This window comes from Lissotriton helveticus, chromosome 1_1 (genome assembly GCF_964261635.1).
Source record: "Lissotriton helveticus chromosome 1_1, aLisHel1.1, whole genome shotgun sequence".
Classification (NCBI taxonomy): Eukaryota; Metazoa; Chordata; class Amphibia; order Caudata; family Salamandridae; genus Lissotriton; species Lissotriton helveticus.
In genome coordinates this window covers 1,444,030,699-1,444,057,788 of record NC_136057.1, presented here as the reverse complement: position 1 = coordinate 1,444,057,788, position 27,090 = coordinate 1,444,030,699, and positions in this window count along the sequence as shown.

Sequence of the window (27,090 nt, the reverse complement as noted above, 5' to 3'; positions counted from 1 at the left end):
CAGACTTAGCGTTTGCTCTCGCTTGGCCGGAGCTTTCAAATCGTCCAGACCCTGGGGATGGGGTCCCCGGGGCCGAAATCAGCCTGCAACGGGGGGAGGGGGGGTTTGGGGGGGGTTACGCAGCCCCCCTCCTTTGTTTATGAAGGCCAGGCCCTGAGGGATGGAGTCCTGTGACCAAAAGAGGCCCAGGGAGGAGAACCCCATACGCACCCCTCCCCATTATATAATAATTTATTCATCCATGGTTCCTGGCCCACCTGGGGGGGTGGGGGCTAGTAAAAACAAGCGTGGGACACAATGTTTAAAAAAAAATCCCCTTCAGATTTTCAGGATTTAAAAAAAATGTTAAATAGACATCTTTGGCCCCTTGCCGGGTTCCTGTAGGACCCCACCACCAGTCCCAAGGGGTCAGGGCATTCCTACCCTACTCCCTTTTGTTTTTAAACCATGTTTTTTCTTAGGGCTGGGCCAAGTCAGATTCCCAAGGTGTGTGCCACCACTTCCTGGTTGAAGTGGCAACAGCCAATCAGATCTCATTTTGTGATCTATCAGATTTGTGGCCCCTCAGTATCTCTAGATATACATAAATACTTTTCCTTTAATAACTCCAAAACTACTGAACAGATTTACCCCAAATTACAACAAGCATTGGCATAGCCAAAAGGTCTCACCTTTGGGACCTTATAAGTGGTAAGCCAGAACTATTGACTTTCCCAATGCCTTTAAGCTATGCTCAAAAGTTATAAAACGTGTTAAGCATTTTTTTACCTTATATGTAACCAAGAAGACATTATGTACAACTGAACAATCCTATTGAAAAAAGAATTAACATAAAAAATGCCTTCTAATTTTTTTGTCCTGGCAATGCTGGAAACTTCTTGCCTGTTCTAGCTTTTTTTTGTTAAAAGGGGGAGGTTAGACACAAACAACGGGAGGGTGGAGGTTGGGAAATAGTACCTGATTATAACACCAGCAGTGGACGGACACTTGGGGAGAAGCAACAGATTCCGAAGGCAGACTGAGGTGGTCCTGAGGTAGTATTGCGCTGGTGTCTGGGTGATGCTCAGGTGATGTGGAGGTGGTGGTGGTGTGCTGGTGCTGAGGTGATTCTCAGGTGATGTTGAGCTGGTTCTGTGCTGATGTTGAGGTGGTGCTGTGCTGATGTTGAGGTGGTGCTGTGCTGGTGCTGAGGTGGTGTGCTGGTGCTGAGGTCGCTCTGCACTGGTGGTGATGCGGAGGTGACGCTTTGGTGGTGCTCGAGTAGTGCTGTGCTGATGTTGAGGTGGTGCTGTGCTGGTGCTGAGGTGGTGTGCTGGTGCTGGGGTGGTGCTGCACTGGTGGTGGTGCTCTGCTGATGGTGCTGTGCTCATGTAGAGGTGATGCTGTGGTGGTGCTGCGCTGATGCAGAGGTTGTGCTGCGCTGATGCAGAGGTTGTGCTACGCTGATGCCGAGGTGGTGCTGCGCTGATGCAGAGGTGGTGCTGCGCTGATGCAGAGGTGGTGCTGCGCTGATGCAGAGGTGGTGCTGCGCTGATGCAGAGGTGGTGCTGCGCTGATGCCGAGGTGGTGCTGCACTGATGCCGAGGTGGTGCTGGGCTGATGCTGAGGTGGTGCTGCGCTGATGCTGAGGTGGTGCTGCGCTGATGCCGAGGTGGTGCTGCGCTGATGGCGAGGTGGTGCTGCGCTGATGGCGAGGTGGTGCTGCGCTGATGGCGAGGTGGTGCTGAGTGATTCCGAGGTGGTGGTGGTGCTGAGCGATGCCGAGGTAGTGCTGAGTGATGCTGAGGTGATGCTGAGGTGGTGCTGTGCCGGTGCTCAGGTGGTGCTGAGTGAAACTGAGGTGGTGCTGATTGATACTGAGGTGATGCTGCACTGGTGCTTCTCTAATGCTGACATGGTGCTACATTGATGCTGAGTTGCTGCCGAGGTGGTTCTGTGTGGATGCTGTAGTGGGGCTGCGCTGGTGCTGATTTGGTGCTGCGCTGGTGGTGGTGCAAAGCAGAGGTGGTGCTATGCTGATGCGGTGATGTGGTGGTCTTGAGTTATGCTGAGCGGGATGCTTCGCTGGTGCTGAGTGATGCTCTGGTGGTGCTCAGTGATGTTCTGGTGGCACTCATTGTGCTGATGCTGCACTGATGCTGAAGCCGTGCTGCCTTGGTGCCGAGTTGCTGCTCAGGTGGTGCTGAGTTGCTGCTGAGGTGAGACTGCTATGGTGCTGAGGTGTGGCTGTGCTGGTGCACTGATGTGGTGCTCTGTAGATGCTGAGATGGTGCTGTGCTGATGTTAAGGTGGTGCTGCGCTAGTGCCGAAGTAGTGCTGTGCTAGTGCTGAAGTGGTGCTGTGCTGGTGCTGATGTGGTGCTGCACTGATGAGGGGTGGGTCTGTGCTGATGTGGTGCTGAGTCATGCTGTAGTGGTGCTGAGTTGGAAGTGTTCTGTGTTGATGCTGAGGTGGTGCAGAGTTGTTGCTGAGTTGGGTCTGCACTGGTGGTGGTGCACTGATGCAGAAGTGGTGCTGCTGAGTGATGCTGAAGTGGTGTTGAGTGATGCTGTGGTGGTGCTGAGACGCAGCGCTGGTGTTGAGTCACACTATGGTTGTGGTGCTGGGCCGGTGCTCAGGTGGTGCTGAGTGATGCTGCGTTGGTGCTGTGCTGAGGTGGTGCTGAACTGCTGCGGAGGAGGGGTTGCGCTGGTGCTAAGGTGGGGCTGTGCTGGAGGTGGTGCACTGATGCAGAGATTGTACTGTGCTGATCTTGAGGTGGTGCTGGTGCTGCACTGGTGCACCGATGAGGAAGTGGTGCTGTGCTGATGTTGAGGTGGTCCTGCGCTGATGCCTGGGTGGTGCTACACTGGTGCTGAGTGATACTGGGGTGGTACTGAGTGATGCTGGGGTGGTACTGAGTGATGCTGGGGTAGTGCTGAGCCATGCTGAGGTTGTGATGCTGTGCTGGTACTCAGGTGGTGCTGAGCGATGACGAGTAGGTGCTGAGGTGATGCAGCACTGATGCAAACATGGTGCTCCGCTGATGCTAAAGTGGTGCTGTGTTAGTGCTAAACTGCTGCTGAGGTGGGGTAGCGCTGGTGCTGATGTGGGGCTGTGCTGGTGCCGAGGTGGGGCTGCGCTGGTGCCGAGGTGGGAGCACTGATGCGGTGGTGGTGCTGAGCGGATGATGAGATGGTGCTGTGCTGGTGTTGAGCTGGTGTTGTGCTGTGCTGGTGGTGAGGTGGTGCTGCACTAGTGGTGGTGCACTGATAAGGTGGTGCAGTACTGATACTGAGGTTGTGCTGTGCCAATTCTGAGGTGGCCCTGCGTTGATGCTGCACTAGTGCTGATTGATACTGAGGTGGTGCTCAGGTCGTGGTGTGCTTGTGCAGAGGTGCTGCTCAGTGATGCAGAGGTGGTGCTGTGCTAATACTGAAGTGGTGCTCAGTTGCTGCTGAGTTGGTGATGCGCAGGTAGTGGTGCACTGATGCAGAGGTAATGCTGTGCTGGTGCTCAGGTGGTGCAGAGTCGGTGCTGCACTGGTGCTGAGGTTGTGCTGCATTAATGCTGAAGTGGTGCTGTGTTGCTGTTGCGATGGTGGTGCTGCACTGGTGCTGAGGTGGTGTTGCGCTGGTGCTGAAATGGTGCTCAGGTGATGCTACTGAATTGTTGCTGAGTAACGCTGACCGGTGCTGAAGTGGTGCTGCACTGAGGTGGTGTTGCACTGTCTACTTGCAGGATATATTGTTAAGTAACCTCACATTACATGCTGCAATTGGAGAGCACGAGGAGGCATCCCTTGATATTTGTTTTATTTCACCAGCAATTGAAACCTAAAACAAACCATAAAAAGTTGAAGGCACGTAACTTAAAGCTTCTTCCATTTTCATAAAACGGAGCAATAACAGCATGTTTACCTTTTTAATCGTTTCTAACTAATCACGCTGTCAAAAGCACAATATAAATTGGTTGATCCTACTGTCGGCCGTCTTCTTAAACTACACTTCCATTAAGTAAGTATATAATTTAAGGTTTGGACATTTGAGCTAATGAAACCACAAATGTTATAAGATAAAAAACACAGCCAGCCTCTTACTGAAAAAGTGCTCACGAAACCAAAGACAGTGGAAAACAAGAGGACAGAATTTGCAGCCCTTGGCTGAGCGCGTTTGGAAAGCCAAACAAGCACAGGCAAAAGAAAAAGTATTGCGCCCAAATTAACATATATGGCTGATAGTGAAAGTGATCCATGCAACAGGGCCAGTCTCCAGTGCATGACCAAAACAGCAAAAAGAAGGACCAATTTAAACTATTCCCCAATGAAAACAAAGGAATTTGGAAAGGCAGTTCAAGGAACTAATTAATACGGAAGGGAGTGCTGAAAGCCCATACAGTAGATACAGCATGTCTCGAGAGAGAGAGAGCACATGTGCTGCCTAGGTGAGACCTTTAAAGGGCTCTAATTACGTCCAGCAGTTCGGGTTGTAATCGTGTCTAAAATCCCTATGGGAAATTGCATGAGGAACACGTGTTTTGGGATCCCCTTTTTTCTCAGCAACCTCTTGACATATCACCCTGAAAATTTCCAAATAGCAGCTGAATTGAGTGGCAAACTGTTTTTGAAAATTTCAAAAAGATGCATCAAACGGTGCCAAAATTATTAGCAATTAGTAAACAAGCATTTACAATGCAATGGTCTCGGCAGCATTAAAGGTAGAGCTATTGGCATTGCTCTTTTTTTTTTTTAAATCATAAATAAATGGCAGTCATTTACATTGCCAATAGCTTCATCACGTGCATATGCGAGACCTATTGCATTAGCACCCACACACACAGTAAGTAGTAGAGTGAAAAGTTGATAGTGAGTAGGAGAGAGTTATTAGTAAAGAGTATTAGAGAGCGCAACAGAGCTGTGTGAATAATAACAGCTGTGAGCCCGTGCCTGAGGTGCATCATCAGAGCTGTGTGAATACTAACAGCTGTGAGCCCGTGCCCGAGGTGCATCATCAGAGCTGTGTGAATAATAACAGCTGTGAGCCCCTGCCTGAGGTGCATCATCAGAGCTGTGTGAATAATAACTGCGTCAGCCCCGTGCCTGAGGTGCATCATCAGAGCTGTGTGAATAATAACTGCGTCAGCCCCGTGCCTGAGGTGCATCATCTGAGCTGTGTGAATAATAACAGCTGTGAGCCCCTGCCTGAGGTGCATCATCAGAGCTGTGTGAATAACTGCGTCAGCCCTGTGCCTGAGGTGCATCATCAGAGCTGTGTGAATAATAACAGCTGTGAGACCCTGCCTGAGGTGCATCATCAGAGCTGTGTGAATAATAACTGCGTCAGCCTGTGCCGGAGGTGCATCCTCAGAGCTGTGTGAATAATAACTGCGTCAGCACCGTGCCTGAGGTGCATCATCGGAGCTGTGTGAATAATACCTGCGTCAGCCCGTGCCTGAGGTGCACCATCAGAGCTGCGTGAATAACAGCTGTGAGCCCCGTGCCTGAGGTGCCTCATCAGAGCTGTCAGCAGGGGTGTGGAATTTAATAAAATATCTACTTGTCCATGGGGCAGGTTGCTTCATAAATCTACTTGTCCTGTAACAAAATCCACTTGTCGCTTTGGTGCTATTTAGTGCACCGACAAACTATGGCAGCAATCTCATTATATAAGAGCTCTGATACAGCAATAGTTCAAGGGTTAGAATGCCTTTTGAGTCTGTGCAAACCTACTAACTTGCATGTTTTAAGGGTTTTCAACAACTGTTCTCTAATCTTTTCCAATACTAAGAAATGTTGGAAATTTACTCCTGTCAACGGCAGACATAAACCTTCTTCCGTAGTTGGAAAAAAGTGGTTGGAGGGAAAGTGAACCTGCAAACACTCTGGTTTTCACATGAGCAAATCTATGCATACATATTTGATCATGCTAAAATGCAGTTCACAAATATTTTCTAGGAGTACTATTTTTGTCCTACTTTTTTAAATTCTTGGGAATTCACAAAAGCTATATAGCTGCACTTAATACAAGGACATATATGATGGGTGCACTTTTGAAACTTTCTTTAATAATTGGGCCCCTAATTTCGTCTGGCGTGGACTATGACCTTTTGCGCTTATTAAAATTCTGTCTGTATCTCTCTCTCAATCTATCTCTCTCTCTCTCTGTATCGGCTAGCTTCACTGTGAGTGGCAGCATTCTGCTCTTTCACAAGGAGCATTTCAGCACACAAAGTAGTTTAGTTCAGTGCCAGTAACTACTGTGGCAGTGTGTGCTTTTTGAGACCAAAAATAATTTTTGCTTTTGCCAATGTTTGTTATAATGGTGAGGGCCCGGCAGCTCCCACACCAATAAGGTTTTACAAAAATCATGCCAAAACAAGTCACACATTGCCAAAACTAAAAAGCCTATTGACTTTGACGGTGCTTGTTTATTTTTGTTTCCCATAATCTTATTGAAACTGGTTACACTGATTTTACATTCTGAATTGTTTTGGGAAATACTAGCATCAACTCATGTTACTAAATTATGCTGCAAAAAAATGGCATCTACAACATGTTTTGCCTGCTTTCATTTTTTAACAACATTTTGAAAGCAAAGTATCATCAATCTCGCTGTCAAGCTTCTGCAAATATTTGCATCAAACCAGAGAGCATTCTGGGAGCATTACACATAGCCTCATATTGCTAAACTTTGAAAACGCATGTACACATTTATACTGGATCCAATGTAAGTAGTGCAGTCAGAGCTTACAACATTTACTTAGAGCGCTCACCCTAATAATAAAGGCTTTTAATTAATGAACCATAAATACAAGTTTGAACTACATTAACATGTGGTCAAAAATATTACCTTAACTTCAGACAGTGCCCTTATCTGATCCATAATGTGGTATTGTAAACTGGCAGCCAAAGGGTTTGTGCTACAGGGGGTTGGGCCTACTTATCCCAAGGACAAAATACACATAAAAACCTGTTGCCCTTTACCCCAAACAATATGTCCTGGGCGTCGGGCTATAGGAATTCCACATCCCTGAGGCTGTGTGAATAATACCTGCGTCAGCCTGTGCATGAGGTGCATCATCAGAGCTGTGTGAATAATAACTGCGTCAGCCCGTTGCCTGAAGTGCATCATCAGAGCTGTGTGAATAATACCTGCGTCAGCCCGTGCCTGAGGTGCATCATCAGAGCTGTGTGAATAACTGCATCAGCCCCGTGCCTGAGGTGCATCATCAGAGCTGTGTGAATAACTGAGTCAGCCCCGTGCCTGAGGTGCATCATCAGAGCTATGTAAATAACTGCGTCAGCCCCGTGCCCGAGGTGCATCATCAGAGCTGTGTGAATAACTGCGTCAGCCCCGTGCCCGAGGTCGATCATCAGAGCTGTGTGAATAACTGCGTCAGCCCCGTGCCCGAGGTGCATCATCAGAGCTGTGTGAATAACTGCATCAGCCCCGTGCCGAGCTCGACTGCAGCCGATACTTACATCCAGAAACTTAACTCTCTGTGCACCTACCCACACCAAAATATTAACCAACAGTGAAGCCCTGCACTCACACCCCACAAAACAGCATTGCTCATTTAGAAGACGGACACACATTGAATTACGAGCTTCTTCTGCGGTGATGGTAATTTCTATAAATTACTATTGAATTCTGGTTTTCTACTCCCACTTTGATAGACCACCATCAATCACGTTGACCCAGATCACTGTCCCCGGATAACCCCCATGTCATCGCTTTCCCTGTGCCACCCGGCCTGAGCCTCCTCTGCAGTTACCTGGGGTGAGGCGTCGATCCCCAACGAAAGGCAGAGGCGGTGGTGTTCCATGAGGCTGTTCCTCGCCGTGGGACATCTGACCGCACCGCTGCGGGGCGCACCTCCTGCACTTAGGGGGACTGGGACTGGGGGCTAAGCAGGGCCTCGAACTCCATGGGCCGCTTCAGAGTGGCACCGCACGCCATGTCCGCAGCCGCTTACACCGCGCCCCTGAGCCACGAGAGGACGGATAGACGGCCGGACACAGTCAAGGGAGCTAACGGAGATAAATCCCCACGCAGACCACCGCCGCCCTGAGCAGCACTTTCACACTTTCACGAAGAAACAGCAATGGCGTTTCTCTCCCGGCAGCCTGCCAACCGTCTTCGATTGCTCTGCCATTACATTTGGGGCTTCCGCTGGGACTGAGAGCCGCTCGCACCAGCCAGTGACAGGGAGAGGAATGCCGGGTGCCACGCGCAGCGCATCTGTCAGCGGGGCACAGGGGGCGCCTACGGGCTCCAAGCATGTTGCCTTCCGTGAAGCCGGCCAGGAAGAGAGCAGTTATCGGCGCGCGGCAGAGACGCTGGAGCCGTGAGCGATGCGAAACTAAAACGGAGACTGACTCACGCGTGCGACCAAATCCTATGCGCGTGTGGCCAGCTCATGTCTCTCCCTCTCCCATTCACAATTCTGCGCGCATGCACAGCTCTTGTCTCCGTTTGTCGGATTTTGTCGGCTGAAATGATTACTATAGTTCTCTGGCGAGAACGCGCTTCACGAGTTTCTAGCCGAGACCTAAAAAGCTTTTCCTATGGTAAGTAGGTTATAAGTATCTACTGGTGACTGCCGGTAGGAAGGAGATAGATAGATTTCTTTTTTATTCACAAAAAAGCCAAAGGTTACAGGGGATGTTATAGTTAGGCTCACATTACATGTGCACAAACCAGAGAAATTCAGCAGTTAAAAGTTACCTGAGCAAACTATAACTTGCACCGCCTCAATTCACTGCTTAGGACCTCACATATTACGTCACTCATGACATGATCAGTGACATCACTTATGACATCATCCAGTAATGGTAAAAATATTTCTAATGTTATCTGAGTGATTGTGAGACTGTCTGAATCAGTCTGTGAGTGGGTGTCGCAGTAGCTGTATACATGTGTGAGTGGATATCTTGGTCGCTTTATGGGTGTGTGAGTGGCAGTATACATGTGTTCATGGGTATGTGAATGGCTGTATTGGTGTGTGAGTGGCTGTATGGATGTGTTAGCGGGTATTAGAGTAGATCTATGTGTGAGTAAGTGGCCGTGTGATTGGCTGTAGTGAGCAGGGGTGCGAGTTGCTATATTGATGAGTCAATGGCCATGTGAGTGGCTGCATAGGTGTGTGAGTAGTAGTATGGGTGATGTTGTGACTATGTGAGTGGCTGTATAGGTAAGTCAGTGGGTGTGCGAGTGGTTGTATGGGTTACCGAGTAGTTGTTGGAGTTTGTGTTTAGGTGAGTGGGTGCGAGTGCCTGTATAGGAGAGTTCATGTGAATGTGTGTGTGTGTGTGTGTTAGTGGTTGCATGGATGTGTGAATGGGTATGTAAGTGGTAGCGTGAGTGTTGGCAGGTGTTTGAGTATCTGTATGGGTGATTTGTGAGGATACGCGTGACTGTATGGGTGAGTAAGTGGTTGTGTGAGTGGCTTTATGGGTCAATGAAGGGGTGTGTGACTGGCTATATGAGTGAGCAAGGGTGTGTGAGCGATGCTCTATGGGAGAGTCTCCCAGGATGTGGTCGGACGGCTAGACTGCAGACTTTGGAGCTGGGAAATCAAGGTTCGAGCCTCGGGGTCGACTCCAAATCCTGCGATTCTGGGCAAATCACTTAATCTCCCCGTGCCTACCAAAAAAATGAATGTGTCCTTGTGCAACGTAACCAGTGCTCATGTAAAGCGCTCCAATACCTTTGGGTCGAGATCGCTCTATATAAATCTACAAGAAAAAAAAAAAGAGTTTGTGGTTGTTTCAGTGACTGTTAAGGTGACTGAGTACGTTTTAGTATCTGTATGAGTAAGTGAATGGGGGTGTGAGTGGCTCTGAACGAGTGAGTGGGTGAATGAGGATTTGTATGGGTTTGTTAATGGGTATGTGATTGGTTGTGTGGAAGTGGGAGTGGGTGTATGAGAGGTTGTTTGGGGGTTGCTGGTTGTAGCATAGAGAAAAGTGGTGTAAATTATAGTGGTACAGGGTAGATTGGCATAGAGTGCATTGGTTTTGGGTAAAGTGGTGTAGAGTGCATTGCCATAGAGTGCAGCGACAGAGTGCAGTGGCATAGAGTACAGCAGTGCAGAGTAGGGTGCAATTGCGTAGAGTGGAGTGGCACAGAGTGGAGTAGAGTGGCAGAGAGTGCAGTAGAGTGGCACAGAGTGGAGTGGCTTAATTTGGAGTACTGCAGGGTAGAGTGCAGAGGTGTAGAGTGGCGTAGAGTGCAGTGGCAGATAGTGCAGTAGAGTGGCATAGATTTGAGTGGTGCAGAGTAGAGTGCAGGGGCATGGAGGGCAATCATGCAGTGTGTCAGCGTCGTAGAGTGGTGCAGGGTTGTAGAGTGGTGCAGGGTCGTAGAGTGGTGCAGGGTCGTAGAGTGGTGCAGAGAAGAGTGATGTGGAGTACAGTGGTGCAGAGAAGAATAGAGTGCAGTGGGGTAGAGTTACGTAGCATGCAGTGGCATAGAGTAAAATGTTGTATAGTGGTGAAAAGTGCAGTGGTGCAAAGTAGTTGGCATAGGTGCAATGGCATAAGGTGCATTGGTTGAGTAAAGTGGTGTAGAGTGCATTGGCATAGAGTGGAGTAGAATCTCGTAGAGTGCAGTGTCAGAGTAAATTGTTTCAGGGTAGAGTATAGTGGTGCAGGATAGAGCGCAGTGGTGTAGAGTGGAGTGGTGCAGGGTAGAGTGAAGTGGCGTAGAGTGCATTGGCTTAGAGTGCACCGGTGCAGATAGGAGTGGCCTAGACTGGAGTGTAAGAGTACATTGATGCACAGGAGATTAGAGTGGTGTGAAGTGCATTGCTGTAGAGTGCAGTGCACAGTAGAGTACAGTGGCATAGAGTAAAGCAGAGAAGAGTGGCATAGAATTCAGAGACAGAGTGCAGGGTCGTAGAGTATAATGGTGTGCAGTGGTGCAGAGTAGACTGATTTGGAGTGCAGTAGCGTAGAGTGTATTGGTTTTGAGTAAAGTGGTGTAGAGAGCAGTGACAGAGTGCAGCAGTATAAACTTGAGGGGTGTAAAGTGCCACAGAGGGGATTAGCGCAGACTGCAGTGGCAAGAAGTAGATTATTTCAGAGTAGAGTGCAGTGGTATAGAGTAGATTAGAGTGGATTGGCATAGAGTACAGTGATGTAGAGTGGAGCGATGCAGAGTAGAGTGGCTGAGAAAGTAGTGTTGCAGAGTAGAATGACAGACTGAAGTGGCATAGAGTGGAGTGGTGCATGGTAGAGTGCATTGGCATAGAGTAGAGTAGCGCAGAGTGGAGCAGAGGGCAGTGAGATAGAGTACAGTAGTGCAGAGTAGAATAGAGTGGCATAGAGTGCAGTGACAAACAGCAATGGTGTAGAGTGACGTAGCATGCCGTGACGTAGAGTGCAGTGTCAGAGTAGAATGTTGTAGTATATATTGGCATAAAGTGCAGAGGTGCAAAGTAGTTGGCATAGGTACAGTGGGATAGTGTGCAAAGGTTTTAAGCAAAGTGGTATAGTGTGAATTGGCAGAGTGCAGTGGTTTAGAGTAGAGTGGCATAGCATAGAGTGCAGTGGTGAAGACTGGCACAGCATAGAGTGTAATGGCGTGGAGTGGCACAAAGTGGCATAGAGTGCAGTGGTGTAAAGTAGATTGTTTCAGAGTAGAGTGGGTTGGTGCAGGGTAGAGTACAGTAGCTTGGAGTAGTGGCATAGAGTGGTGTTGAGTAGAGAGGCACAGCTTTGATTGGAGTAGAGTACAGTGGCATAGAGTGCAGTGGAAAAGAGTAGATTGTTTCAGAGTAGAGTGAAGTGGAGTGGGGCAAGCGAGAGTAGCGTGATATAGAGTAGAGGTGTGGAGTGCCTTGGCAAAGAGTACAGTGGTGCATCGTAGAGTGGAGTAGAATGCACTGGCATAGAGTAGAGTGGTGCAGAGGCTGAGAGTAAATTGGTACAGCGTGCAGTGTCAGAGTGCAGTGGTGCAGAGTAAATTAAAAGTGGTGTAGGGTGCATTGGCATAGATTGCAGAAGAGTGGCACAGAGTAGAGTGGCAGAGAGTGCGGTGCTGCAGAGTAGACTAGCAGAGGGTGAAGTGGTGTAGAGTAGAGTGTTAAGGTACATTGATGTAGAGTGCAGTGGTGTACAGTGGTGCAGAGTACAGTGAAGTAGAGTAGAATAGTGTATAATAAAGTGGCGTAGTATGCAGTGGCAGAGTATAGTATAGTGGCGTACTTTGCAGTGCTGCAGAGAGAATGTAATAGAGTGCAATGGCATTAAGCGTATTGGTTCTGAGTAAAGTGGTTTAAAATGCATTGGCGCAGTGTGAAATGACGTAGAGTGCAGTGGTGTAGAGTGTCGTGAACTGCAGTGTTGCAGAGTAGATTAGAGTGGCTTAGAGTGGATTGGTTCTGAGTTCAGTGGCCTAGAGTTCAGTGGCATCAAGTAGAGTGGCAGAGTGCGCAGTGTTGAAGAGTATACTGTTGTAGAGTGCAGTGGTGTATAGTACAGTGGCGTGGAATGCACTGGCAGAGTACAGCGGATAAGAGTAGAGTGGCGTAGAGTGCAGTGGCATTCAGTAGAGAGGTGCTCAGTTTACAAGGCCCAGGGATCCCAGTTCCAGATCAAATTGGTCAATGTATTTATAAATTGTATTGGAGGAGGTTAACTTGAGGCACTGGACCTCCATGGCCTCAAGGGAAAGTTGATGTGTACTGTTGTGAGTTAGTACTCATCCTCAGTTCGTTTGATGTAATGTTAGACAAGAAGACCATTAAGTCAAGTTGATAGAAAAAGCTTGTTTTATTTGTTTTTATACAGTAGAGAGGCATGGAGAGCAGTGGTGCAGAGTACAGTGATGCAGAGTAAAATAGAGTGGCTTAGAATATAGTGGAGTAGAGTGATTTGGGAATAGTAGATTGGTGTAGAGTGCAGATTGCAGTGGCATAGAGTCCACTGTGCAGAGTAGGGTGGCGTGGAGAGGCATTGAGTGGTGAAGAGTGCAGTGGCGAAGAGTGCAGTGGTGCATAGTAGAGCAGTGTGGGATAGAGTGCATTCATGTGGAGTGGTGTAGAGTAGAGAGGCTTGGAGTGTAGTGGTGCAGGCAAGAGTACAGTGCAGTGGTGTCGCGTAATATGGAGAGGTGCAGAATAGAGTGCAGTGGCGTGTAGTGGTGCAGGCAAGAGTACAGTGCTGTGGCGTGGTTTGGTGTCGCGTATTATGGAGAGGTGTAGAATAGAGTGCAGTGGCATGGAGTGGTGCAGAGTGGGGTGGGGTAATGTAGAGCATGCATGGTATGGTAGCATACAGCCATTACAGTCTACACATCTTCAATTGAAATGACCATTATATTTGCACTCACATACAGTTTTACTACAGCGCACAAATGATATGTGGAAATGCCATCACCTAGTGTATTGGTTTGATCGTCAGCCTAGTTAATTTACAAACATTAAAATGTTGTTGTGTGCTAGAAAAGAAAACAACATCTGTGCAGACTTACTCAAGCAGACCATCGCTAGCCATCAGGATTGTCACATAAATCATTTCATTTTGAAGTCAGAGAAATTAAAATATAAACACCAAGATCCCTGGAAGACACAGCCTGACATTTGATCTGTGTTTGAATGCACAGCAAATGTGACAAGATCAGAACAATGATTAACGCATTAACCACGGCGGTTTTTCCGCCGCGGTGCGGGCGTTCTGCTGAGTGGGCGAGGCTCCGTCGACCATTGGCCGACGGCAGCACCCGCGAGGTAGTGCTCCCGTTGGCCAACGGGAGCACGGAACGGGTTAAAGGCCAGTTTACAGAGAGCGACTTTGTGGAAGAATACAGTGAACAAGTTTTGGGCAATGGGAGGAACGAACTTAAGCTGGACAGCCTAAAGCAAATAAAGCCAGCAACCAGAAAGCCAGAAAATGTGAGTTAGTAAACCAGAAAGCCAATTGTAAGCAAATGGCATAATGCATTCCTAGATCAACTATATGTACATTATAGGGGGATTAACTTTTGTTAACTATACTTACCTTGCATGGTAAAGGCATGCATGGTAAAGAAGGCATATGCCTATTAAAGGATGTGCGGGAAAGGATCGTGTGGTGAAACTAATGTCTTATAGAGTCATACATTCACCAGCGAAACCTACTCATCTAAGTGAGCTGCACCTATAGGTCATTGTTGTAAATGAAAACAGGAGTATGACCCATAAACCAATCGGGATTGGGGTTCAAAGTTCAAAGCAAAAACATTATCCCAACAGGTATGAATAGAGAAGACAATTTTATATTGCATGCACTGGGCATTACAAAGGTCAGACAAAGGAGACACTTATTCACAAATTTTTAAATCCAAAAATGATTTTTAGTTTCTTGATAATTGAAAATTATGAAGATAAATTCATGCCACAGGAAGTATGTACAGCACGTAAGTAGAAAAATCAGAAAACAACCAATAATACTTGGTGCTCAATATATACAAGTGACGGGGTGGCGACGCAAGTGAAGGTGAACAGCGATAAACGGCGCAGGTGAGCAAGGTGATATATACAGTGACTAGCTCAACAAGTGAACAATATTCAAAAATGACTTTATATAATACACATTGCAATTTTGGTCACAACTGAGAACGCCTATAATTCACGCTGAGAGGTCGACGACGTTTCGGTCCTTATTAATTGCGGACCATCATCAGGACTGGGTTGTCTCATTTAGAGTGCTGTGGGCGAACCAAATTCGGAATCCTCATCCGAGGATCTGGCATGCAGAGTTCTTTAGTTCTCAGTATTCAGCGTCTACTCCAGTCGGGGAATGTAAATTGCGTAGACTTTAATATTCAGTCGACTGAAGGCAGAAGGACCGGAATCGTCGAGGGAGCCGGTCGCGTATTCAATACGTCTGGGCAGCCAGCCAAAGGGTCAGGGAGCCTGCAGGTAGCGAACACTCGCTGTTTTGAGCGGTCGGATGAGGATTCCGAATTTGGTTCGCCCACAGCACTCTAAATGAGACAACCCAGTCCTGATGATGGTCCGCAATTAATAAGGACCGAAACGTCGTCGACCTCTCAGCGTGAATTATAGGCGTTCTCAGTTGTGACCAAAATTGCAATGTGTATTATATAAAGTCATTTTTGAATATTGTTCACTTGTTGAGCTAGTCACTGTATATATCACCTTGCTCACCTGCGCCGTTTATCGCTGTTCACCTTCACTTGCGTCGCCACCCCGTCACTTGTATATATTGAGCACCAAGTATTATTGGTTGTTTTCTGATTTTTCTACTTACGTGCTGTACATACTTCCTGTGGCATGAATTTATCTTCATAATTTTCAATTATCAAGAAACTAAAAATCATTTTTGGATTTAAAAATTTGTGAATAAGTGTCTCCTTTGTCTGACCTTTGTAATGCCCAGTGCATGCAATATAAAATTGTCTTCTCTATTCATACCTGTTGGGATAATGTTTTTGCTTTGCACCTATAGGTCAGACAGCACTCTGGGACACCACTCTGTCAAAGCCTAGTCCACTTGTTCACATATTAGAAATCCCTAAAGGGTACACGAAATGTTCTCAGATGCATCCATCCCAAAAAAAAAAAAAAAAAGAACCTGTTCCCTTACACACGAAAATGAATCCTATATGGTATGGGAAGTCCTCTTGGGAACCCTTTCACAACCCTAACAACCCTTCCCAATTTCCAGAAAAACTTAAATGACAAAAGTGATGCCTATACATGCAACAAAAAACCTCAAAAACTAAAGGGATATGCAAAAAAATAACCTAACCAGCCAGCAAGCTGGACCTACGAGTACCATCCATGGCAGGAGAGCATCCTTAAGGCATCTAACCCCTAAATCAACAGCAACCTGCTCATAGAGGAAAGACACCCACAAGGCAAAATTCCCCTAGGGATCCAACCTCTGATGCCTTCTCCCTTGAGAGAGGTTAAATAAGGCAGACACATGGACCAGACTTTGATCCTGGGGCAAGCTTCCTCTGTACCACGGCCTTCCAAAGCCCACAGCAGCCTGCAAGCAGACATCAACATCTTCCGCGACTGCAAAACAGACGCTTGTTACCAGATCACTGCTATCTATCCCACGGAAGGCAGGCTGTGGAGCCAGGTTCAAAGGCAGAAATCCACAAATATGTTGGCATGAGGCTGCAAATGTCAAACCAACGTGTCAGGCACATTTACCAAAAAAGCAGACGATGACTCGGTTTTTCTGGCTCCTGCCTCACTTTAGATCAAGCTGTGGAGACAGGAATGGCGCATTGCAGACTTATTCTCTAGTACGAAGGCAATTTCCTGTGAGCATAGCGTGCGTATTCTGTATTATGGTGATGACTGTCTAATGCAGTGCAAGAATTGGCATATCTCGTCATAAACACCCTGTACTACAATGAAATTCTGTAGCCCAATGATGGATGTCCTGTAGAATAAAGATGGCAATATTCTATAATGGTGGTTTCTTGCCTAGTAGCACAATCATGGCCAAATTATGCCCTGTAGTACACCGATGAGTTTCCTACAGCAGAGTTTAACTGTGGTACATTAATTCTCACTATATTTGCTGTAGTACATAAATTTCCACTATATGTTGTGGTACAAAATGGCCATATCCTTTTTTCCTTTCAGCAATGGCTGTATTCTATAGATCACACAGTACGAGGGTCATGTGCCAAGAACCTCTCATTAGGAACAAGCTTCAGTGTCTACGCGGATCCACATGCTCATTGATACATTCCACCATGGACGCATGTGCAGACCTACTGGCAGGCTTGCATTCAACAAAACCACAACAGAACCCTGGCACAAAGAGCTCTCGCCAGTGCCGGATTAAACCCCGTGGAGGCCACTAAGCGTTCGAAATTATAGGTCCCCTCTAACAAATTATCTCCTAATACCCAATGTACCAGAATTTATTACAAACTGACAGCTCCCAGAATAGGAGCTTTTAAGAGACAAACATATATGAATCTGATGTATTTGGTTTATGTGCTTTGAGTTGTTAATTGGTACATTGTTAATTGTTACATTACATTATTACGCTATTTCCTCTATAGAGCCTTCAATGGCAAGTTGTAGTTTCTTTGAGCGGATTCATTTTTTCCCATCTTTTGGAAACAATTTAAGAAACTTTGATTGTAATTTTCTTTAAAGATCAAATCAATATTATTCTGATCCATTGTCATGGGGCCCCAAAAAGGGTTTGGGCCATAGGCCGGTGTCTACTTTGCCTATTTGGTACTCCGGAACTGGCCCTCGTCACCTCTGGGGTCAGTGAATATTCCAGCACCTTCCAGTTACAGTCCTTAAGAGGACTGACGGTAAGTGGGAGCTCACTGTCTCACATCCAAGTACTCAGTTCACCCCAATGCATCATAGTAAATGCGTAAATGCAATGTTTGATAACACTTAATTTAGTAGTAGTCTTTCATGTTTCACCCTTGTTGGTGCAGCTTGTGCTGTGGAACTCTAGACACTGGTTTATGGATTCCTCCAGTCATCAATAGAGAGCAGCATCCTACCATGGGGTACACATCTGCCACTCTTTGGCTACAGTGCAGACTGGGCCGGTTAAATGCAGTGACTGGGCAGAGGGGGTGGGTGGGGGGGGGGGCATCAAGCTGATGCTCATTAGGCTTTGGAAAAGGGAGCTAAGATATTTACAAAATCAAGTCGCCAACCACACATCCATTTGACTAATTGTATTTTTGAGGCAGCAACGAAAGTTGTGACACCTGCAGAGTTCCTCACAATATTAGTAGGTAAATTGCTGTGGGAAAGACTCAAAGTAGGGTCTTCACGCTCAAGCATGAATGAAAGGGCACCACTGACTGACATAGCGATGAACAGAAGACTCTAGCATACCGGAGACAGCAGTTAGGAGTTTTTTTTTTTAAATAACCTGATCAATTCTGAGAGCAGGGCCCTTGGCTCGCTGCAGCTGAATATATTGGACAAGGGGAGCAGAGCTCAGTGGGGTTTAAGAGGAAGCCTCAACTGTAGGACTGTGCCTCCCAGAGGATTATCTGGAGACCATATAAAGGAGGTGGATTTTTTTTTTTTTACAAATACTTTTCACAGATGCATCGTCCCTGAATATCCTCCAGACACCCTACGGGGACCAGAAAACCCTTTCCCATCAGAACCTCCCTATAGACGCATGGATGCACCGCTGCAGCTTCTGATAGAACTGTGATCCCAACAAGATGACTGGCTCCTCACAACCTGTTCAGCTATTTTTTCCACTCTTTTCAAACACTGGTCCGGAGCACTTTATTGATTTTAACACATCTGGAAGTTCTTTTTAGCGTTCCACACCTACTTGTCAAATTTGTTCCCTCCTGCAAAGCGTAGGAAGGTAGGATCCTTCTGCATGGTTATCCCCACTTTTGGGCTGGTGCTAAGCTGTTTTTGGACTAGTCTGGCCGGGATCCTACTAATCATGACCCCAGTCTCTCTGCTTTCTCCCTTAAATTATGTTCAGTACGTCGGTACATCCCAGATTGGATACTGGGGTACCCTTTTAAGTCCCTAGTATATGGTACTAAGGTACTCAGAGCATAGGTACCCCAGAGATCCCCCATGGGCTGAAGCATGCATTATGCCATCCATGAGAGACCATTCAAAATGGAACTACAGGCCTGCCATTGCAGCCTGTGTAAGTTGGTTCGAGCACCACTTACTAAAGATATAAGTTTCCTATATCTAGGGTCACTGCACCTAAAACCTATGAGTCATCCCTCTAGCAGCCTTTGCAATCCTGATGGCAGGGTGCTTGGTTCAAAGGGAGAGGATGCCCCTGCACGAGCAGGACACCCCTACAGCCTATGGAGTCCATGCTCCTGGGTTGTCAGTGAAGCAGCCATATACCATATAGAGGGTCACCGCGTAATTACACGATGACCACCTCGAAACTGACTGCAACGAATCCCATCATGTTTGGTATCTAACATGTTGGAATCATACCCCTAGACCGTAAACGGTGTGGTAGGTATGATTCTAAGCACTGGAAGAGCCCTCTGTTATGCTCTATGTTCCCGGTTGCAGCCTTTTAGCCCCAGACAGCACACAATGGTTGCTGCCGACCGCATACAGATTTCTGCCCTCCTGCTACTGAGCCAAGCTTGAGCAGGGGAAGGCAGAACAACAGGCATCCTGTCACAGGGAGGTGTGACCACTTCCCAGACAAGATTTAATGTACTGGGACCGGGTGGGTGCACTTGGCAGTACCAGAAAGTCAGCATGAGGGGCACATTTGGTGCCCCGGTGCATAGTCCAGTTCAAACCAGTCCAGGGAGCCGTTGGCTACCGCTCTGGCGCGAAACTGGACACAGGCCATTTGAGTAACCTCTCCCCTGGGAGGGTCCCCTGAATCGTTCCAAACCTTTCCTTAGGGTACTTAGGGGCTTACTTGTGGGTGGGTCCCTAGATTTGTTGTGGTACAAGATCCAGATCAGACACCAATTATTCTACCATCTGGGCACTCTGGACTTTGTCTGGGCTCGACTTCGTCTTCCCTTCCAGTCTGCTGCATCGTTTGTGCACCATACAGGAACCTTCCAAGACCTGTGGGAATCAGAGACACCTGAAGGAATCTCCCTTGAAGTGGAAGAGTCACTTCCCTGCATTTGCAGGCACTGCAACAAAGTCGCCCGGTCTGCTGATCCTGAACTCCTCCGTAAGGTTCGGCAACACAGACGGTGGTTTTCCATAGCTCCCGAGGCCTGCCGTCTTACCAAGTTTGAGGCCAGTATCCCTCGTGGGGGCTGCAATAACCAAAACCCTGTGCACCGCGTCATCTTGCAGTTGCAAAAGCTTGTTGGCTTCCTTCCATCAAGATCTTCGGGCTCCAAGTAGTACCAACCTCAAGCACCTCCAGTGACCAGAATCTTCAGCTACACCGCATCATGTGCACCTTGGCCTGCATCTTTTGGTGAGCTGCTGCGACTCCAGTGCCTCCGGCCTGTGGGTCCTGTTGAGGGTCACCTTTGTTTCTCTTGGGCTCCCCTGATTGCTCGGGCCTGCCCAGACTCCCCTGCTTGTGGTGAGTCCCCTGGACGTTGCTCCTTCTTCAATTCCTGCGTTGGTAGCATTTGCCAAGGCTTGTTGGTGCTCCCGCCGGACACCGGCCCCTCAGCACTCAACATCCTTCCTGGGACAGCTTGTGCATAGCTCCTGGTCCTACTCAGAGTTGCCTGGTCCTCTCAGCTGCAGAGTCAAAGACATCGTCAACTCTCCTGCAACACCCAACATCGGAGGGCATTCGTCTTCCAAGTCTCCTGGTCACTCCTGAGTAACAGACTCTGTCCCCTCTGCTAGCAGGTACCTCTCATCTAGAATCCACCTTCGGATTCCACCGGACACTTTCATCTTCTCCAGCAGGGTTACATTCCTGAAGGCCTCCGTTGGGTTCGACAGCGGTTTCCGGCACCATTTCACACGTAGGCACCTGGCTTCCCTGGTGTAGGTAACGTGGGTACTAGGGTATCCATTTGTGGGGTGGCTCTCCAACCTTCGGTCTTCCACGGGGTTTCTTCAGGTACCACTGGGAAGGGTCCTTAATCTTTAAAAATCCAACTGCGACTGCACGTAGACTTGTACAGAGAACGCAGTCATGTTCCCACACTGCACACAACCTCTGTAGGGCTACTAGTCTCTCACCTTGGGTGGTTCCTTGGGTCCCCAGCAGTTCTACGTCCTCTCAACATCGCCCTGACTCGAGGCGTGGTCTTGTACCACTTTTAGTATATGGTTTGGTCCCCCCCTGGAGTCCACTGTGTATTCTGTGCTCTTTACTGAATTTCTTTGTAAATTGTGTGCATTGTGCATAGCTCTGGGTAGGATATATTTGTATGTGCTAGAGAGTATTATATAATAAATACATATTTTTATAAATACCTTGTGTGCTTCTTTTTCAATTAATCTATACTATAATAAGATTGTATTCTGATAAAAAAGCATGGTTTACACTCCTTCTGGACTAAGCCCGAAGGCTACTCTCCATAGCTACCACTTGGAGAGCTTTCGAAGGTTGTCTAAGATTTCTTAAATCACCATAAGGGTTGTCTGGACAGGTGCAAGGTGCTCACTTACATAAGTGGACATCATATACCAGGCAAGCTTCTCACACAAGGGGATTACAGCACCTCTGAAAAGATCTTCTTTTAAGCCCCGTCCACCCTGGAAAAGGCCTAGGTCCATTCATGGCTGTCTTTAGTGCTGGTAGTGCCTGGTGCGACAATCTTTTGGGCGCCCCCATGACCTCTTCTGCGCGCCACCAACAGCACCCCCTATCTCTTCATAGCCTCTCTCAGACTCGCATTTCATTTTTTATAGTGCTACTCATAGTTCACTCACACTCAGTCCTGTGATCGGCATGGTACACATTCTTTGCCCCAGGCACATTAACCCTCTGCGTACTTCGGGATGAGTCAAAACTGCCACTAAACACTAGAGGTATTTTGACAAGTTTATTGCCGTCTAAAAACTGCTGGACACACAAGAAACTCTGCAGTGTGCTTTTAAACTGTTATTTTTACTCAGTGCCCCCCCCCCCCACCACACCCCTCTCCCCCCAACCATGTCAGCACCAGGTGCGGCTCCACTGGTCCGGCCGCCCTAAAGCCGACTATGTCCATTTCAGACCCTCGCAGCACCTGTTTTGCCAAATATAATAATTGAACCATTTTCAGAATAAAAAATACATATGGACCGTTGACAGCAGATATGCGGGCAAGCTTATCCAAACGAAAATAGACCTTGCATAAGGTAAACCAGATGTACTGTAAACTTTTAAGAGTTGAGTAACCCTGTCCAGCCTTTAAGGGTGGACTTTAACAGACAACATGCAACAAAAACACAGGGAGAATTCCACATCACCACCTGGGGAAGGACACGTCTCTAGAGCAGGGGGAAGAGAAGGGCCGAGCCAGAAGTCTATGGAAATAGGCAGAGCCTGTTCTAGGATTGTGGCCCCGGGCGAAGGGGAATGTGCAAAGCCCCTCTAATTTACATAAGTGATACTTTCAGGGCTCCGGAAGCTCCTTTGTGGAGACTTCTCAGCCTCCTACAAGCACCTCTTTTACAGCTCATATCGGGTTGAAGGTGTGAGAATTGCTTGTGGGCTAAGAGTTAAAGCTGTGGGGGCTATAAAGTGCTGGACAATGGGAGTCCCACAGTGTCTCTGAGTGGGCAGTCGGGCAGGAGGCCTTATTGCAGGACAAACCTGCAAAATGTGTTTCGTTGAAATAGGAAGTGTCCGCCTTCCCTAGGCCTTCCCACACCATACCTGAAAGGCCAAGGGAGGGGACCCCCCTCCCATGGGCCCAAGTGTTACGAGACACCTTTCTTTCAATTGGATCAGCAGGGCTACATGAGCACCAGTAGTGTGTTCCACTTGTGCGTGGCCCCATGCTGGTAGGCTGAGTGGGAGGCCCTGGACAGCTGCCCACACTGCCCATGCCTTGCACAGGCCCTGGAAATATGGAGATAAGAGATCCCACCCCAACTCTCATCAGGAGATGTGTACAATGATCCGAGTCCCCCCCCCCCCCATGGAAGTCCAAAGGGGCTACTCACAGGGTCCCCACTTCTTGCAGTAACGAGGTTACATATGTACCAATCCCACAAGTTACTACTTGTGTAACGATATATTTGTAAGAGACATTAGTTAGTGATAAATTCCTTACCTTAGAATATCCCCAGGCTTCATACTGGATCCTGAAAATTTTGCGTAGCAATACCCCTACGCGCCGGCAGGCGTCGTCCGTGGCTCAGTGTCCGTCGTCGGCGTCGTTAGCGCCGGAATGACGTTGGAGTACTTAGACGCCGCCCTCGCGCGCTGACGTCAGTTCTGATACACAGCTTTTCCGCGCCAGACACGCAGAGCCATGATAGAACCAACACTGGTGCCATGAAACTAGGGCCCTGAAAGGGGATGACCTTAACCCTAGATATCGGTTCGCAGAACGGGGGGGGGAATGGGTGGGTCGGTAAGGAATCTATCACTAACTAATGTCTCTTACAAATATATCGTTACACAAGTGGTAACTTGTGCATCTGAAAGAGACAAGTTAGTGATAGATTCCTTACCTTAGAATAGATACCCCAGCAGTACCAACCCCGGTGGTGGGTCTGCGAACCAATAATCACACCAGAAAGTCCTGGAGGACGGAACGGCTAAAGAAGCCATCCCTCCGGACTGGACTGTCCAGGCAGTAGTGTCTCGCAAACGTGTGCCGCGAGGCCCACGTAGCTGCCTGACAAATGCCCTGCAAGGGCACTCCTCGGCCCAGGGCAGTCGTAGTCGCCGTGGCCCGAGTGGAATGAGCCCTCAGCCCAACAGGGTTTTCCTTCTTAGCCAAGGAGTAACACGCCTGGATGCACAAGATGATCCACCAAGAAATGGTCTGCTTGTGCACCGCCCGTCCCTTCTTAGCACCCACGTAACCAACAAAGAGTTTGTCATCCACCCGGAACTGGCGTGTGCGATCCAGATAGTAAGAGAGCGCACGTTTTGGGTCCAGACGGTGGAGCCTCTCTTTCGAGGGATGCGGAGGCGGAAAGAAGGTGGGCAAGGTGATGGACTGCCCGATGTGGAAGGCCGTGACAACCTTGGGCAGGAAGGAGGGTCTCGTCCGCAACACAACCTTGTCCGGATGGACAGAGAGGAAAGGAGGTGTGGAAGAAAGAGCCTGGAGCTCACTCACTCTCCTGGCAGAGGTGATGGCAACCAGGAAAGCAGTCTTCAAAGTAAGAAGACGGAGAGGACAGTTATGGAGCAGCTCAAAGGGAGCACACATTAGGCAAGTAAGTACAAGGTTCAAGTCCCACTGGGGCATCACGAAAGGAACAGGAGGAAACGTGTGTGATGCCCTTCTAAAACCTATTTACAATAGGGGACTTGAACAAAGATGGCTGATCAGGTAGCCTTAAGAAGGCGGAAAGAGCAGAAAGGTAGCCCTTGATAGTGCCCAGAGCAGAGCCCTGCTGGGCAAGAGAAAGAAGGAAGAGGAGAACCTCAGAAAGGGGGTCAGAGAGTGGATCCACAGCCTTTGCTGTGCACCATGCCACAAATCCGTTCCACCTGCAGGCGTATACCGACTTTATGGAGGGAGCCTGGCTGCCAGAATGACATTACAGACTTCAGGAGGCAAGTCAAATGGCCTCAACTGTCGCCGCTCAATCTCCAAGCTTGTAGGTGGAGACTGGACAGGTTCGGGTGGAGGACCGTTCCCTGCTGCTGCGACAGAAGGTCCTCCTGAAGAGGCAGACGAATCGGGGGATCGACAGACATGCTGAGTAGCTCTGGATACCAATATCTTCGTGCCCAGTCCGGAGCCACAAGGATAACCTGGGCCCGGTCGCGTCTGATCTTCTTCAGCACTCTGGGTAGAAGTGGTATAGGCGAAAAGGCGTACAATAGACCGCAACTCCACTCGCGACGAAAAGCGTCTCCGAGCGAGTACCGCCTTGGAAATTCCATCGCGCAAAACTGATGACATTGCGAGTTCTCTTCTGTGGCGAATAGATCTAACCAAGGCCCTCCCCACTGCTAAAAGAGACCATGCGCCACTTCCGAGTTCAGACGCAATTCGTGATCCATCATGCACAGACGGCTGAGTTCGTCCGCCCTGGCGTTCAGAGAACAGGCCAGGTGTTAAACCACCAGGGTCTCGCCCTGATGTTCCAGCCACTGCCAGAGGCGCAGAGCCTCCTGGCATAGGGTCCACGACCCCACCCCGCCCTGTTTGTTGCAGTACCACATGGCGGTGGTGTTGTCCGTGAACACCTGCACTACACTCCCCCTGACAGAGGGGAGGAATGCCTTCAGTGCAAGCCGGATCGCCCGCAGCTCCAGAAGGTTGATGTGGAGCTGGGACTCCGCCGGAGACCAGAGGCCTCTGATCTTCGCCTCTCCCATGTGGCCCCCCCAGCCCTGGAGGGACGCGTCCGTCACAACTACGTGCTCCGGTTGGGGTAGGGTGAGGGATCTGCCACTGACCCAATTGCGGTCCGTGAGCCACCACTGCAACTGTCTTGCAGTGCCCTCCGAGATCAAGACATGGTCGGACAAGTTGCCCGGATCCTGGGCCCACTGAAACTTCAGGTCCCACTGCAGAGCCCGCATCCGCCACCTGGCGTGATGCACCAGAAGGATGCAGGAGGCCATCAGCCCCAGAAGCCGCAGCGTCAACCTGACCGAGACTCGGGAAAAAGGCTGAAAGATCGGAATCAGAGCCTGAATATCCCGAACCCGCTGTTCGGGAGGATAAACCCGAAACTGCGCCGAGTCTAGAACCGCTCCGATGAAGAGGAGCTTCTGAGAGGGACACAGGTGCGACTTCGGCACATTAATGGAGAACCCCAGCAGGTGCAGGAGATCGGCCGTAGTCTGGAGGTGGCTGACGACTGTCTGGGGCGAGACCGCCTTCAACAACCAGTCGTCGAGGTAGGGGAAGACTGACACCCCTAACCTGCGCAGATGAGCTGCGACCACCGCCATCACTTTCGTGAACACCCGGGGGTGCTGGTAAAGGCGAAGGGGAGCACAGTAAACTGAAAGTGCTCGTGGCCTACCGTGAACCGCAGGTAACGCCGGTGGGCCGGCAGGGCGGGGATGTGAAAATAAGCGTTCTGCAAGTCCAACGCTACCATCCAGTCTCCGGGGTCCAGGGCAGCTAAGACCTGAGCCGTTGACGTTCCGTAGGTCCAAGATAGGGCGTAGGCCCCCTTTGCCCTTCTTGGGGACCAGAAAGTAGTGGGAGTAACAACCACACCCTACTTCTGGCCCAGGAACGCGCTCGATGCCCCCCTTGGCCAAGAGGGCTGTAACTTCCTCTTGCAGAAGTTGCAAGTGATCCCCCGACACGCGGTGGAATTGCGGTGGCATGGCTGGAGGGGTCGTCTCGAAGGGGAGGGAGTAGCCCCTTCGGACGATTTGCAGCACCCACCTGTCCGACGTTACAGTGCGCCAGTGGAAGAGGTGATGGCGAACCCTGCCCCCCACTGGCGTCACATGGGCCTGATAGCACGGACTAGGAGGGTTTTGAGGCAGGTGCTGCAGGGGAAGGTGTGGACTGGCCTCGCCGTTGTCCCCGACCGCCGCCACAGCGGTTTCCACGGCCGCCACCGCGCTGTGTAGCAGTCTGCGGTGCGTGGCTGGCAGCACGTGTGGGAGCGCCCCTTCCTTGGCCACGAAAGGAGCGAAAGGCACCCGTTTGCTGGCGTGGGGCCCAAGGACTTGGCCGTAGCCCTGGAGTCCTTAAAACGCTCAAGCGCATGGTCTGCCTTGTCGCCAAATAGGCGACGGCCATCAAACGGCATGTCCAGGAGTGTGGCCTGGACATCGGCCGAAAAGTTGGCGGACCTCAACCAGGCGTGGCGTCGAACCGCCACCATCGTTGCCATCGCTCTGCCCAGTGAGTCCGTGGTATCCAGCCCACACCGGATGGAATAGCGCGCTGCATCTTGACCCTCCGAGAGGGCTTGGGCGAGTTTGGCCCGGGCCTCCTCCGGACATTGTGGCAGCACGTCCGAGACCGTGTCCCACAGGGTGTGGGTGTAGCGGCCCAAGAGGCATGCGGTATTGCCTGACCACAGTCCCAAACTCAGGGACGAGAACACTTTCTTTCCGAATTGTTCATACCTCTTGGATTCCCGATTGGGCAGAGCCGTCGGGAATGCGGTCTGGGAAGTGGAGGCCTGGATGACCAGGCTCTCGGGTTGGGATAGGTAGACAAAAAGCAAGGGTCGCCCGGGGCAGGGCGGTAGCGTCTAGCCACATTCCTATCCTCAGGCTGACCTGTGGCGGGCTTGGACCAAGTGCCCACAAGAACGTCACACACGGCCTCATTAAACGGCAGCAGAGGCTCATTGGAGCATGCTTGCGGTTTAAGGACCTCAGTGAGGAGGTTAGCCCTCACAGCCGCGACGGGGAGCGTCAGGCCCAAGGCCTTGGCCGCCCGCGTCAACACTACACTGTAGGCAGCCCCCTCCTCCGTAGCCACGGTGGGAGGGGAGACAAATCCAGTGTCTGGCGAAGTGTCAATTCCACTGGCCTCCCCAAGCTCATATGTCCAGTCCTGTTGAGACTGGCACTCCTGTGCCAGAGGGTCCATAGACCCCTCC